At 37.9% G+C, this 15,185-nt stretch overlaps 1 long non-coding RNA gene across 5 annotated transcripts; it reads right to left on the reverse strand.

Annotated features, from left to right (window-relative positions):
- Positions 1-378: 378 nt before the first annotated feature.
- LOC147366387 (uncharacterized) lies at positions 379-11,073 on the reverse strand. 5 transcript variants are annotated; one of them, XR_015133358.1, is made up of 5 exons: positions 10,936-11,073; positions 6,675-6,755; positions 6,216-6,354; positions 5,136-5,821; positions 379-4,724 (listed from the first exon to the last, which is right to left on the reverse strand). It is a non-coding gene; the product is annotated as an uncharacterized LOC147366387 (long non-coding RNA). The 5 variants fall into 5 exon arrangements; XR_015133356.1 differs by having other exon boundaries at positions 1,945-4,724; positions 5,759-5,821; positions 6,706-6,755; positions 10,936-11,066; XR_015133355.1 differs by lacking the exon at positions 10,936-11,073 and adding an exon at positions 9,811-9,886 and having other exon boundaries at positions 1,953-4,724; positions 5,759-5,821.
- Between the last annotated feature and the right edge of the window lie 4,112 nt (positions 11,074-15,185).

A 15,185-nucleotide genomic window follows, 5' to 3' on the forward strand; every position in this document is an offset into this window, starting at 1 on the left:
GCCCTCAAAGTCCATGCATGTTATCACAAATGGCAAGATTTCCTTTTTATGGCTGAATAATACTCCATTGTATCGTAACATGTACCGCATTTTCTTTATTCATCCATCAATGGACACTTTCTCCAAACTTGATTTTTAAATTACCTCAAGAGAATGAGCACTTGCACTTTCTGTACTTTATTTTTTACAAACTAGGCCTCCAATATAAAATTATCACACAAATGATAAAAAGCTCATCATCTTTATGGTAATATTTTCAACACACCTGGTATCATAATTTAGTGAACTGAATTGAATTTTGTTTCTTTATTACTTATTTTGTACATCAGAGTTTTCAGATTTAAAACCATTTTTGAGAGGAAGGAATACTTCAGAGTATAAAGTTGGACAAACAAATTTAATTATCAAGAAAAAAGAGATTCTGAGGAAATATTAATATTTTATGGTAATTAATACATTTAAACAAAATTAAAATTTTAGGTATTTTTTCCTGCAAATGTCCCTAAGTCCCTTAACAAAAATAGCAAAACACAAAACATAATTAATCACAAATAGTCAATGCTCTCAAGTGTACCTACAAGTGAGTAGAAAGTGAGGAGAAAGCAAACTATCATCAGTACTCTGGACCCAAAATAAAAGATTTCAAATTATCAATATAGATTTACTTATGTATAAGCCTGAGTGTAAAACAAAAACAACTTTTCCTATAACTGGTAAATAATAGGGGGGAAAAAAAAAACTTTTAAGCCTTGCCTGGAAGGATGCCAAAGATATACACTTGAGAATATTTTAAGGTAATTAGCATTTTTGTCTCTGTGTCAGTAAAAATAGGCTTTTGCCTGCTACTAATTTTCTTTGGGTTAGTGAGACCATTGTATGAATGAAGGGCTGTTAAAGGCCATTTATATTGTGCAAACAGAGGCACAAATTAGAGGGCATGTTAATAAGGAGAGGGGGCTTATGAGTGCTCAATTATGAGCCCAGAACCTGTTTCTATTTTAGGGGGATAGAAAACACATCAATCTTGCTTTTAGAATATTTTCAATTAAAATGAACAGCACATGGCACACTAAGAACCAGCAAAGGCTGCAGCCATGTGGATTTTGAATAATTCTTACAAACCATCTTAGTATCAAAACTGAATACGTATAATGGGCTGAAATATAATTTGGGATCCCAGAAGACCGAAGTCCCTGAGCTGCATAAGAAATTCTAAAGGAAGAGAAGTATAAAACTGGACCATCTGTTTCACTTTTTAGCATACAACCTTTGGAGTAGAATATTTGGAGGAGGATGCTGTTTAAAACCTGAATAGGGATGAAATATAGCGCCTGCACTCCCAACATGTCAGTAACCTCCTCTCTCCTAAGTATAATCAATAGCGTCTGCAAGCCTAGTTCCCCCTGTGAAAAGCACAGCACAACTTTAGCCGAGCAGAGGTTCATGTCTCCCTCCACCAAGACAATAGTGAGTAGATTTCTCTCTGGCCCTAGGCAGTGCCTCCTGCCTAACTGGGGGTGCAGAGGGAGGCGTCCACTCTGCACAATTTGCATGTACAACTATATGTATCAGCGGCATATCCAGTTTGCCCCATTTTAGCCACTACTTCCAATCACGTAAAAATATGTAATTTTATATGTACTTATGAAAACATTTCAAGATGCCCCCAAAGCTGCGTTTTCCCCTATATAAAATACCTATTTTAGAATTACAGCTAACAGGTAACCAGCATTCACATGGTGTTCATGGAGTGGAAAACCACTAAATAAAGCAGCAAAGGGTGACAAGAAGGAACGCCTTTGGTCTCAAAGTAGAAAAGCCATCACCCCCCAAGGCTATTCAGTAAGTCCAGTGCTGAACTTCTGCAAATCATGATTGTATTGGACTTTTGGCCTTTCTTTTTCAGGTGGCGCTAGTCCTCTCTTGAAATCTTTGTAACTATTACGGCTGAAGTGCCATTTAAAGAAAAAGAAAGGCAAAGAAATGAGCTAAAGGAAGCCATGGTGAGTCGTTTGTCAATGTATCCTTTCTTGAGCTCATGGGGGAATCAGGCTTGACGGTGGTGGGATCACAGGCTTTATTTTGAATTTGTCTGTTATAACCTTAAAGCTTTCTTCAAGGGAGATACATAGGGCTCATGCCTGATATACAGTGTCTGTTGCTATGGAAAGGTTTGTGCTTAACCATATTACAGTGTTCTGTTAGGAGCAGGGAAATCGGGGTATCAGTTCATCTCTTTTTAAAACCATACCTTTTATGGGATAAAACAAAATAAAACAAAAATGTGTACAGCACATACTTCTGACATTGGGAAACAATTTTAAGGGCCTTTTTGTATTGTGTGTATCAAGAAGTTATTCTGCACCCTAAGATTCACAATAAGTAATGCCATACATGGCAATTACTCAGAGTGTATTAGCTAATCTCCTCTGATGTTTTCATCTCTAAATTCATTTCCTTGTGACATTTCTCATTTCTACCTGAATATCTGCTGTTGGCTCCACAAGACAGCTTCTCCTTTGTGCAGGTTGCCTAGTGCCCCATTCTTAGTGAAGAGTTTCACTGTAAGATGGCACCATGAGTGTTCACTGACCCTGAGTCCTCTGTTCAAAGATGGAAAAGTGGAGGCTGTCCTGCCATGAAAATCTTGGCTTTTCTGGGAAAATGAACCATTGCTTAATCCAAAAATGTTCAGCTTTCACATCTTTCTTTGTATCCCAGATGGCAACGTATTGTTTGTTTCGTGTTTCAAGAGGAATATATTGTATGGTGCTAACTCCTACCGTTGTAGGAACATTTACTGGTTCAGAGCATGGAGCCTCAAGTCAGACCACCAGGATGTGCATTTGGATACACCATGTGTAGCCTGTGTGATCTTGGGCAGTCTCCTGAACCTCTCTTCGCCCGTTTCTGCATCTATGGCACTGGGTTAATAATAGTATCTATTTCGTGTAGTTGAAGTGGAACTAAATGAGATAGTTCTGGTAAAGCACTGAAAATAGTGCCCGGCACATAGTAGGTGTGCAGTGTTTGTGTATTATGATGTTGAATGTCTTCATCATCCTGCAATTTTTAATCTTGATTTTCCCACAGATATGCAACCATTTCCGTTAATTCAAAAGAATTTTAAATGGCAGAATCTGGAGCAGGGTGGCAGGATGCTTGAAAAACATGGGGATGGCGGGGCTTTGCTGTTTCCCCAAAATAATACTAAGAGTATAATTGAAGGTTTCCCCATACCTGTAAGGACCACTTTGCCTTTCAGTCTGCAATAACGATGATTCCTGCTTTGCCCATTGTCCTGCTGAAAGCTCCTTTTTGGTTCCAGATAATATAAATGTAAAAACAGTTTGTCTAGAGGTATATGTGTTACATATGCACACTCAGTCGTGTCCAACTCTGCAACCCTATGAAATGCAGCCCACCAGACTCCTCTGTCCATAGATCTTTACAGGCAAGAATACTGGAGTAGGTTGCCATTTCCCCCTCCAATCTTCCCAACCCAGAGACTGAACCCATATCTATTGTGTCTCCTGCATTGTAGGCAGATTCTTTACCGCTGAGCCATCAGGGAAGTCCATATGTGTTACATATATCCTTACAATTTGTTCACATCACTGCTTTGTTAACAATCTTTATATGTTATTAAAGGTAGAAAGAGGTTTAAAATAACTTTGATAATTTAACCCAGTACATGCAAGGTTTTACCAGTATCCCAAGTAGAGTAAATGTAGATATACAGAAAAAAGACAAAGGGCTCATTTTGTGCCTATTCAAACTGATGCCTGAGCTTTCAGCCCAGACCTGGAATTCATTGTCAGTATTTGGCATTTATCCACGACCAGTGGAACCACTATTAGTAGGCCTGTTTTCTTTTCTCAGAACATAATTCGGTACTGTCAAGTCGGTCTAGCTACAACTGAATGGAATTTTTTTTCTTTAAAGTTTTTTTTTCTTTGCATTTTGTTTATATACTATCTCTAGTGAGGTCAAATCCCCCTGTAAATATCATCTAATTTATTCTCATAACATCTCTAAGAGATAGGGTGCATTTGTCTTTATTATTAGCATCTGGAGAGTCACACTCACTTTGTTGGGAATCACCAGGAATAAATCTCATGTAGACACTAATGGAAAAATATAATAGGAGATAAATATAGGTATGACTGCAAATGAAGATATTTTCCCACCTTTGAAATCTGTTGACTAAAAAGATAAAAAGTGGAACAACTTATGATGATTGAATAGTAATAAAAAGCAGCATTTAATCTAAATCTTTCCTTCCCATGATTACCGCATGCTAAATATTACTCAATACTAGAGAGTCTGCTGATGAGCTCTGTAAATGTTTTCCAATAAAATTAAATAGATTAGATCTGGAAAGCGAATGCTAATGTTTCTAAGGATGTTAAAGAGTCTTCTTTTAAAACTTCCCTGAAAAATCCAGCTTAGGACTGCATCACAGCGTCATCAGCCTGAGCAGTCATTATTTCCACAAGGACATGCTAGGCAGAGGCAACCAACATGTTCGAGAACTTCTTGTCATCTCCGACCCGATGTTGCTAATTCTCTTCGTGTATTTCGCCTGCTGCTTTGTTTTGGTTGTCAAAGTTTGTTACTGAGACAAGACTAAGATCATCCCACTCTGACAGCCTGAGATTGAGTTGGCATGACGCACCATGAGGTGAGTCTAATTGCTGTTAATATTGGAAGGATGAATAATCCTATTAAAAAGAAGAACAGTTACAAAAAAGTAAATAAGGGGAAGCAAGTTTAGATTACATGAAAGAAGGACAGCTTGATGAGGAGGAACCCATTAACCTGAATGGAAACAGTGCTTTGCTTTCAATTTAGCAGGCATGAGCCAGACCGCATTCATACTAAATTGAAACGGAAACAATTTTTCTGATTCATTTATAGACTTAAATACTAGGTTTCCTTATATATGAAAAAAGAGACCCCACTGTGATTCCAAATTGTTAATAGAAGACAAAATGCCACGTTAGGTAGGTTTATGGGAAACCTTCATCTTGTTCCTTAGGTATGATTAATGAGTTAAAAGAGGTAACTATTAGGTGGAGAGGGCAATACTCTACATCAGTTTGCTTTCCAGACATGATGTGCATGTGCGTCACCTGGGATCTCGATCGAGTGCAGATTCTGACTCAGCAGCTCTGGGATAGGGCCCCAGATGCTGCACTGGAGAGGCTCCCAGGGGGCTGCCATGGAGCACAGTCAGGACCACTCTCGCAGAAGTCAGGCTCCAGACAACTATTTCAAAAAGAAATCTGTGCAAGTACAGTGTGACTTGCCTTATCATTTCAGGAACTTGAGGGCATTGGGATAACAAACCCCAAACCACCAGCTTTGTTAAATGGAGAGAATGCGCCAACTCGGAGCATCAAGGACTCTCTTAAGGACACCTTGAATTTCTGGGAGAGTTGAAGCTATAACGGAACAGTGTGGAAAGGCAGAATGTCTCCTGGTTCCTGTTGGAGCTTCACTCGTGACCCCCTCCAGTCCCTCCTTCTCTGTGGCCATCGTCTTCAGACGGCCACAGAAGTGCTAAAGTAGTCCCTCTATATGATAGACTTCATACTTGAATTCATGAGGCCTTAGCAAGACAGAGCGTTATGCATCTCTTCCTTCATCCTCCTGCAAGCCAAGTTGTTAAGAGAACACCACAGCAGTCTCAAGCATGCACATTTCACCCATGCTGTCTGTGCCCAGGACATGCAGTTTATCGCTGGTTACATACTGGTAAGATCATCTGATACCCCCAGCACGAAGTCTTGTGTCATGGGCTCTTGAATACATTAATCTTTAAAAAGAATTTTTTATTGATGTATAGTTGAATTACAATGTTGTGTTAATGACTGCTTTATAACAAAGTGACTGAGTTATACACATGTACATTCTTTTCCACATTATTTTCCGTTATGGTTTATCACGGGATATTGAATACAGTTCTTTGTGCTCTACAGTAGAATCTTATTGTTTATCCATTCTTTGTATACTAGTTTGCATTGACTAGTCCCAAACTCCCACCTTTATTCATCTCACCTCCCTCCCCCTTGGCAACGGCCAGTCTATTCTCTATGTCCCGGATTTTGTTTCTGTTTCACAGACAGGCTCATTTGTGGCATATTTTAGATTCCACATATACGTGATATTATATGGTATTTGTCTTTGTGTTTCTGACTTACTGCACTTACCTTGATCATCTCTATGCATCCATGTTGCTGCAAATGACACTGTTTTTTCTCTTTTGTGGCCAAGTTGTATTCCATTGTGTATGTGCACCACGTCCTCTTTATCCAATGAATGCATTAATCTTAACCAAACCCCAGATAGCTGAATAAGAGGGAGAACATAGAAATACTTGAATAACTAAGAGTACATTTGAGTCAGGAGAGCTTTAAATGGGGAAAATATGTTTCAAAACCTTGACTGCATGTTAATTATGCTAAATTCTGAGTGATCAAAAACTATCATTTAATACTTATCCAGTAAGTACGTAGTGAAAGTAAAGTCGCTCAGTCGTGTCCCACTCTTTGCGACCCCATGGACTGTAGCCTACCAGGCTTCTCTGTCCCAGGAATTTTCCAGGCAAGAGCGCTGGAGTGGGTTGCCATTTCCTTCTCCAGGGGATCTTTCCGACCCAGCGATCGAACCTGGATCTCCCTCTGCAGGCAGATGCTTTACCGTCTGAGCCACCAGGGAAGCCACAGAAAGTACATAGGGACAGCATAAACCTGAAAAACAGATGGTAGGAAAGCTGATTACAGCTATTATATATGAACAGTATGTGCATGTATGAGTCTGCTCAGGCTGCTATAACAAAATACCACAAACTACAGACATTTAGTCTAAAATCAACATGCTGCCAACTCAGTTCCTGGTGTGCAGACAGTTACTAATCCCATCATGAGTAACCTCACAAAGTGCTTTTGCATTTGCTTCTATTAGATTCCTAGGGGTCCTGATTCATCACTTCCTCTAACCTCAATTATCTCCTGAAGGCTCCGTCTTCAAATACCATCACATTAGAATAGAGCTTCAACATACAAGTTTAGAAGACACATTTCCATTTCAGTCCACAGCAGTGCATTGAACATTGATGAAGATATCAGTTACTTTGCAATTATAATACAAGCACAAAGATGCTTATATTTGTTCCTTACATTTGCTGTCTTTAAAGTCATAAGTCTATATGTATATCATCCTGATATCAAGTCTGGAAATAAAGTTCCTTCGGATGGTTTCATCATATTATTGAAATTTATTTGTTCTAGAATGAATTTATTCTTCCTACTCACATAGAACCTTTTAAAAATATAGTTGTGACAAATTTACTGACTACTAACTCTTGTAATCCTACCCTGCAGGGACAAATTTGGTCCAACTCTATGAAGACAAATGTACTTCTAGTGTGTTAGAAAATATTTTTTCATTTTCTTGTATACACAACTAGAGAGTGAGCATGGTGGACAGATGGACGTGGAAAGCCTGCCTTCCTAGTACAAATTCATGGAAGTCATGGATAGAATGAAGCAACAAAACTCCCTGAATGTCAGAAATAAAACAAGAAATCAAAGCCAAAGAAATAAGTATAAGCTGATGCTACAAGGACCCATGGGGGTTTTAGTCCTGGATAAAGATTTGTGGAGATGAGGATGGGATGGGAATTAAGGCCTCAAACACATTGGGTAGGGAAGCTGAGGCCAGTCCCCTGCAGAAAGTCTAGAGCCTCAGAAGGCGAGTTAGAGAAACACCAATTGGCCTGTGCAAGGAGCAAGGAAGTTTGCTGTTACTGATCCCTAGAGTGAGCACAGGTCAGGGAAGAGACATCTGCTGAGAGAAACTATTAATAACACCAGCCTGGTCACATATGGAGAGGTCTGAATTTATACTATTTGCTTAGAACACTAACCCTAAGTCCATTTTCTTGGAATGGACCCCTAAGTCAGTAAAGTAACATAAAACAAGGCCAGAGCCTTGAACCCCTAGGAATCTGATTGTAGCAAATGCAGAAAGGTTACTTTCACAACCTAGGGTTCAGAAACTGTCTTAATCTGCTCAGGCTGTGGTAACAAATATCACAGATTGGGTGGTTTACCTAACAGAATTTATTTTCTCACAGTTCTGGAGACTGGAATTACAAGATTGAGGTGTTGGCAGGTTTGGTTTCTCCTGAGGCCTTTCACCTTGGCTTGCAAACAGCTGCGTTCTTGCTGTATTTTCTCATGGCCTTTACTCTATGTATGAGAGCCTTGATATCTCTTCCACTCATAAGGAAAATAGTCATATTGAATCAGGACCCATCCTTATGACCTTAATTAATGTTAATTAGCTCTTCATAGGCCCTATGTCCAAATATAATCCCACTGGGGGTTAGGGCTATAATGTATGAAGTTAAAGAGAGTACACAATTCAATTCATAACAGAAGTCTCATGAAAAACAACTGAACCCACTGAAGATGAATTTACAACAACAGCAAAATGTTTTAAAGTATACAAGGATTACGACCCTAAAGGAGAGCAATCAGAGGCAAAAATAAGGAGAAGGACCAAAATAACTATAGATTGCAGATCAAAACCAAAGACACTCTAAAGTAAATAAAAGAGCAAAAAGATTTTTTAAAAAAGACTTGAAAACATCATGAAACAATAGGACACCATGAAAATTAATAGGCAGATTTGTAAAGAAACAGAATGTCTAGAAATGGAAATTGTAGTCATTAAAATCTCACTAGATAAGCTAAATAGGATATTATGTGTATGTGTGTGCTCAGTCCTGTTTGACTCTTTGCAACCCCGTGGACCGTAGTCCACCAGACTCCTCTGTCCATGGGATTCTCCAGGCAAGAATACTGGAATGGGTTGCCATATCCTCCTTCAGGGGATCTTTCCAACCCACAGATCAAACTCTCATCTCTGGCATCTCCTGCATTGGCAGGTGAATTCTTTACCACTGCACCACCTTGGAATATTAGTCACATCCAAAAAGAAAATTAACAAACTGAAGGATACATTTGAGGAAATCACTTAGAATGAGGTATAGAGAGAAAGAGATGAGTGGGTCAGAAATGTAGAAGATACAATGAGAAGGCCCAATGAACATGTCTCATGGAGACATAGAGAGTAAAAAATGGGAGACAGGCAACTTTCAGAACAAAGTCAGTAAAAATTTTCATAATGAAATGCCAGAGTCCAAAAGTGGAAATACACTGATTCTCAAGCAGCAAAAACAAAAGTTAATGTATATCTAGCTGGAGAAAAATCCAGCAATTCTAATGTTTCCCACAAAGGGAATTTCAATAAATAACAGAAAAACTGGATTCATATGTAACATATTCTCTGATCATAATGCAGTAAAATTAGAAATTAGTAACAAAACAATAGCTGCTAGGAAAATGAAAATCGCCATAGTATCAGTAAAAAGGGTCCGGATAACACAAACCATATTAAAACATGAACTGAATATTTTAAGCTATCTCATCACCTCAATACATACAAGAAAACAAAACTTTAAGGTTTTTGGTATACAAAAAATTATTTTTTACAGTTGTTTGTAATTGATTATTTGCAATTCTGGCTTCATGAGCAAGTATTTTTCCTTTGCCTCATGGCTATTCCTGAGACTATTTTGTTAGTCTCTGTCTGACCTTGATATTAAAGGACTGTATTTTATTGGAACTTTACAAACGTACTTTCACATACATCCTATCAGCATCTAGTCTCTGCCTCTTGGTGAGACAACTTAGAGATGTATTTGCAACGCCTTTAACTAGCACGCAAATCGCTTACCAGTATGTGAATGCACGAATACTACTGGAGTCAGAGATTTCTTGCCAAGTGATTTTACTTTCTTTGATAGCATACAGAGACCTCATCAAGTATGCCCAGTGAGTAGAGCTTTACAGAGGAAAACTACTGACATTAAGGATGGACTTGAAGACAGTATTTTTCCCCCAACAGTAAGTATTAGATACATGTTATAATCGATTTGTTGTTTAATTGACCTAATTCTGAGTAGCCTCAAAATATGGTAAAATGGAGCAGAAACAGCATACATAGAAAAGCTTATTTTTCATCTAATACCTGACTGAAAATTAAATAGATTTAAGAATGTGTACCATTTGGGGGAAAAAAAATACTTAACTGACTTTTAAAACATGATCCTTTTGAATTTAAGTTCCCTTAAGACCTAAAATTCTGTTGAAGATTATGTTCATGTAATTTCTTTACTACATCACCGAGAGAGGCCTGCTTTGGGAGGTTTTTGTCTCTGAACGTGTTTCTAGTGAATTCTGCTTGCTGTTCCAGGGGGGCAGGCCACTGTGTCTTGAGAAATGTCGCATAGGCCCAGTAGCATGCCAACCCCAGATGCAGCCGAATGGCAGAGCATTTGACATAAAACTCTCTCAGTGCTTGTTTATTTATTTCTGGAGTATCCCTAAGGTGTCTGCTCTCCTTTTCATCCTTGTTGTGCTGTTTCTGCCCAGAGCCACATTGGTATGAACTCTTTCCCTCCACAGGCTTCCACTAGAAATCCAATCAGGCCAGTATTCTTAACGATTTAGTGCACCTGGTGGCTCAGAGGGTAAAGCGTCTGCCTGCAGTGAGGGAGACCTGGGTTTGATCCCTGGGTCGGAAGATCCCCTGGAGAAGGAAATGGCAACCCACTCCAGTACTCTTGCCTGGAAAATCCCATGGATGGACAAGCCTGGTAGGCTACAGTCCATGGGGTTGCAAAGAGTCGGACCCGACTGAGCGACTTCACTTTCACTTTCTTGATGAGTTACATCCCACACTCCCTTTCACTCCACAGCCTCTTACCCCATCCCTGACCCCAGGTTCCCAGCCATCTCTCACCCCATCCCTGACCCCGGGTCCCCAGCCAACGGGAGTCCCAACTTCTCACACACTCACCAGCCCAACCTTCACTGGAACTTCGCTCTTTCCTCCAGGATTTTCTCAATTTAAACCTGTTTGCCACTTCCCTCTACTCCCGCCTATTAACCAGGGTAATTTAGTCAGCAAGCCCAAGTCCTCTAGCTTATCCAGAACCTAGTAAACTGACAGCCCTGCAGGTACAAGAATTTATCCTCAGAAAGCAAAGAGAGGTACAACCAGAAAGAATTTCGTTACGTATAAATGTTTTATTAAACTAGAGATAGGGACATTTTGCCCCCAAACCATGTTTGTCTTATGAATAAATTAAAATGCAATATAAAGTAATTTTAAAAGAAATACAGTCATCTGACAACAGGCTTGTTATATTTCCACATTATTACTAATATACCTTAACTTAAATTTGAGTTTATTTTGGGATAGACAGACACTTCTGGATTAAAACCCCATGGATCTGGCTTTCACAAAGTCCAAACAGCACCTGACTCAGACTTCAAATGCTTTTAATTCAGTTCTCATCCAAATTAACCTCAACAAGTTCTCAGGAAATATCAGTTTAATGAATGGAAGGGTCAGTAAATGCTACAACTTCCAGATTCCTTGGGTCAAAAGTCTGCCTATCTTCTGATATATCTTTTCTTTTTTTCATTTACTTAGTCAAAGACAAAAATACACTAGTGTCGCTTGCCCAAACCAAAAAAAGAAAAACAAGGAAAATAAATATAATAAAATAAATAGAATATTATAATATTTTTTCAAATAGAGTGTGTGTGTGTGTGTGTTAGTCGCTCAGTCATGTCTGACTCTTTGTGACCTCATGGACTGTAGCCCGCCAGGCACCTCTGCCCATGGGATTCTCCAGGCACGAATACTGGAGTGGGTTGCCATTCCCTTCTCCAGGGGATCTTCCTGATGCAAGGATAGAACCTAGGTCTCCCTCATTGAAGGCGGATTCTTTACCATCTGAGCCACCAGGGAAGCCAGCTAGGGTAAAATAAATAGGAAATGAAATAATATTTTAAATAACCCTTACTTCATTCATATTTAAAAGTAAACTAAAAATGCTTACTTTCCAACATATTTTAATCATCAGATTTTACTTTAGTCACTTCATTACAACGCCTGCAAGTTTATATAGACTCTGTGGTGGTGGTTTAGTCGCTAAGTCATGTCGTACTCTTGCAACCCCATGAACTGTAGTCCGCCAGGCTCCTCTGTCCGTGGGATTCTCCAGGCAAGAATACTGGAGTGGGTTGCCATTTCCTTCTCCAGGGAATCTTCCTGACTCAGGAGTCGAATCCATGTCTCCTGCATCGCAAGCAGATTCTTCACTGCTGAGACACCAGGGAAGCCCTATAGACTCTGTACTCCAAGGGATAATTCATTTCTTAAGATTATTCAATTGATTAAAAAAATAAACCATCAGAAATAATCTGAACCTGAAACCATGTTTTGTAAACACAAGTAAACAGTTACTTCCACATAAAATTCTAGAATTGTTAAGTTCATAGAATTTTAGAGTTTAAAGCATGGAATAATATGATTCTTAGAGATTTAGAAAAATTAAAGAATTTCATTTTTCATAAACCCACCTTTTGCATTTAGGTTACTTCATCCAGCATCAATGTTCTAATTTTCCAGCAATAACAGTTTGATGAGTATTAGTTAAATCAAGTGGGTTAAAACACTGTTACTGATAACCATATGCCCAGTGATTTGAGCCTTAAACAATGATAAAATTGTGTACGAAATCTAACAATGATTAACTTTTAAATCAAGTCTATTTCCCTCAAAATATATAAAATTTCAGAAGATGTGTGAGATAATTTGGGAGAGTATGGATTAAAAAGAGGGAGTCTGAAATATGTCCCCCAAAGAGAGAATTACAAGTGATAAAGAAAAAATTTGGCAAAGTAATAAAGGAGAAAGTTCTGAGTGAGGCTTGAAATCCTCATGAATGTTCTATGCTTTATACTCTTAATTTATTTTTTCTTAAAGATTTCATAAGAATGAAGATGGTGATCATTATTCTTTGGTTTGTCATTGTTCTTTCCTAATAGATTTCATAAGAATGAAGATGGTGATCATTATTCTTTGGTTTGTCATTGTTCTTTCCTAATTTTTCCTTCTTTCTGAAACATAAATCTATCCTTGAGATAAGGACGGTGTATTAAAATTACATCAAACAACTATCTTAAAATTAAATCAAATAGAGGAATGCATTTTTTGGGGGAAATTGATTAAATCAAGGTTCCCTAGTGAGAGATAAAAATAGAAATGATTTTAAATAAAATTCACTCTGGATAAGGGATCTACTGGTAAGATTAGAAATATCCTTTTAAAGCAAAATGTTTATTACACATTCTTGGAAAAACATTTTCAATACATATGACAAGGTGTTAATTTCTTTAATATCCATATATTCTTACATGTCAATAAAAAGGTAAACAACTTTAAAACAATAGTTTTCCATGTTTGCAGGGAAAAAACTGGTAAGCAAATAAAAGTTCAAGTTCAGTTACAGTTGAAGAAATGACAATTTCTAAAATTGAAAGTGAATTTTCTTCTTTCATATTGCCAGGGATGAAAATATTTGTTGTGGGTGTGGAATTCTGCAGTCTCAGATTCATCAGTAGGAGTGTAAACTGATACAACCTTTTTAGAGCTCAATTTGGCAGGATGTGTTAAATTTTAACATAGGAATTTTGTTTTTAAATTTAAATAACATATCCTTTGATCTTACGATTCCATTTAGAAATTTTCCTTATAGATTTTTTTACACACATGAACAAGAGTAATCATTGCCATATATTTGTAAATAATTAAAAAAAAAAAGAACCCAGCTGAATATCCATGAATGAGGATCTGGTTCTCTTAAAGATTATGGCACATCTGTGCTTATATGCAGATGTTTAAAGGAAGGAAATAGAGCTATATATGCTACTAGAAAGAAGTCCAAGATAAAATGTTTCATGTAAAAAAAAAGCAAGTTGGAGAACGTATATTCTAATCCCATTTGTCTGAATAAATATTTTATGAATATTCTCTGGAAAAAAAAAAAACATTGCAAGTGGGATGGTTAGAAGCCCTTTGCTTTGTACATTATTCTGTCCTGCACCACGTCCTTTATTTTCTCTCTCTTTCATTTTCTTGGTGTTCTGTTTTATTTTTTTGTTTGCTTGGTTGTTGCAATGAGCATCTATTTTTTTATAAAAATGTAATAGCTAATGGTGAAAGTCATTTTTACCTATCGTAACTATTTTGTTTCAATGTCCCTAAACTGGCTGGGAGCCACAACATCTGGACTTTTTCCAACAACAGGAACAAGACTAGGAATATTGTCAGTTCCTATTTCTCTTGTCCCCCTCATAACATCCCTGGTGGACTCTTCTTTAATTGTTGCCTATAGAGAAAAAGATGCCTCTGAGGCCAGAAGATGCTTAGGAACTTGTGTACACCAGGTCAGAGGGGAAAGTGGGCTTTAAAACCAGAGTAAAGAGTGCTTTGGCAAAGAACATACACTTATGTATGGCCCCTTTTCACCTCCTCTCATATTGTCTCACATAGCAGCCACTAAATATGAGTAAGCGAAAATGGAGAGGAATTAAAGGCACAAAATGAAGCTAATATTTTGAAGCTATCTTTGATAGGATAGATTCAATTCCAAATAACTCTTCCAATTCTAAATAGCAGCACCAACAAGAACCAGGATTGCTTCACATCATGTAGACATCAGTTATGCGTGGAGAGAAAAATAAAATATTCGTGCTGCAGGAAAGTGACTCTTACAGACTGAAAAGCAACTGTGATTCACTTACAAATGCTTATTTCAGTGAGATATTCTGCCATTGGACTCAATGCACTGGGGAGAAAAAATAAAGGAGAGAAACAGGTAGTCCTAATCGCTGTTTTTATTTTTTTTTCTAATAGTTCTTTCTTATTTTCTAATAAAAATTGTTCTTATTTTCTAATAGCTGTTTTTATTTCTCTTATTTTCTTATTTTATCAAATTCTCTTGCAAACGCCTTTGTAGGTAAAAGTCTATTTCAGGAGACAGTACCTTGGTTGAAGCTGCTTTTCAATAAAGAGGAGGATGGATTAATCTGTCCTCTTTCTAATTGCTTTGTGAAGCCTTCCCTTCTCCCTAATCTCACTGTAGTTTCTCAAGAAATGAGGCACTTACATATCCCAAGGGGTTAAATGGAGATTTCTGCTGCAGAGGGTAAAGTAGGGAGTTTGCTGCATTAATCATTGAATAACATCAATCA

This window comes from Bos grunniens, chromosome 9 (assembly GCF_055505025.1).
Source record: "Bos grunniens cultivar Pamir isolate PY7600 chromosome 9, Bosgru_T2T1.0, whole genome shotgun sequence".
Taxonomy (NCBI): domain Eukaryota; kingdom Metazoa; phylum Chordata; class Mammalia; order Artiodactyla; family Bovidae; genus Bos; species Bos grunniens.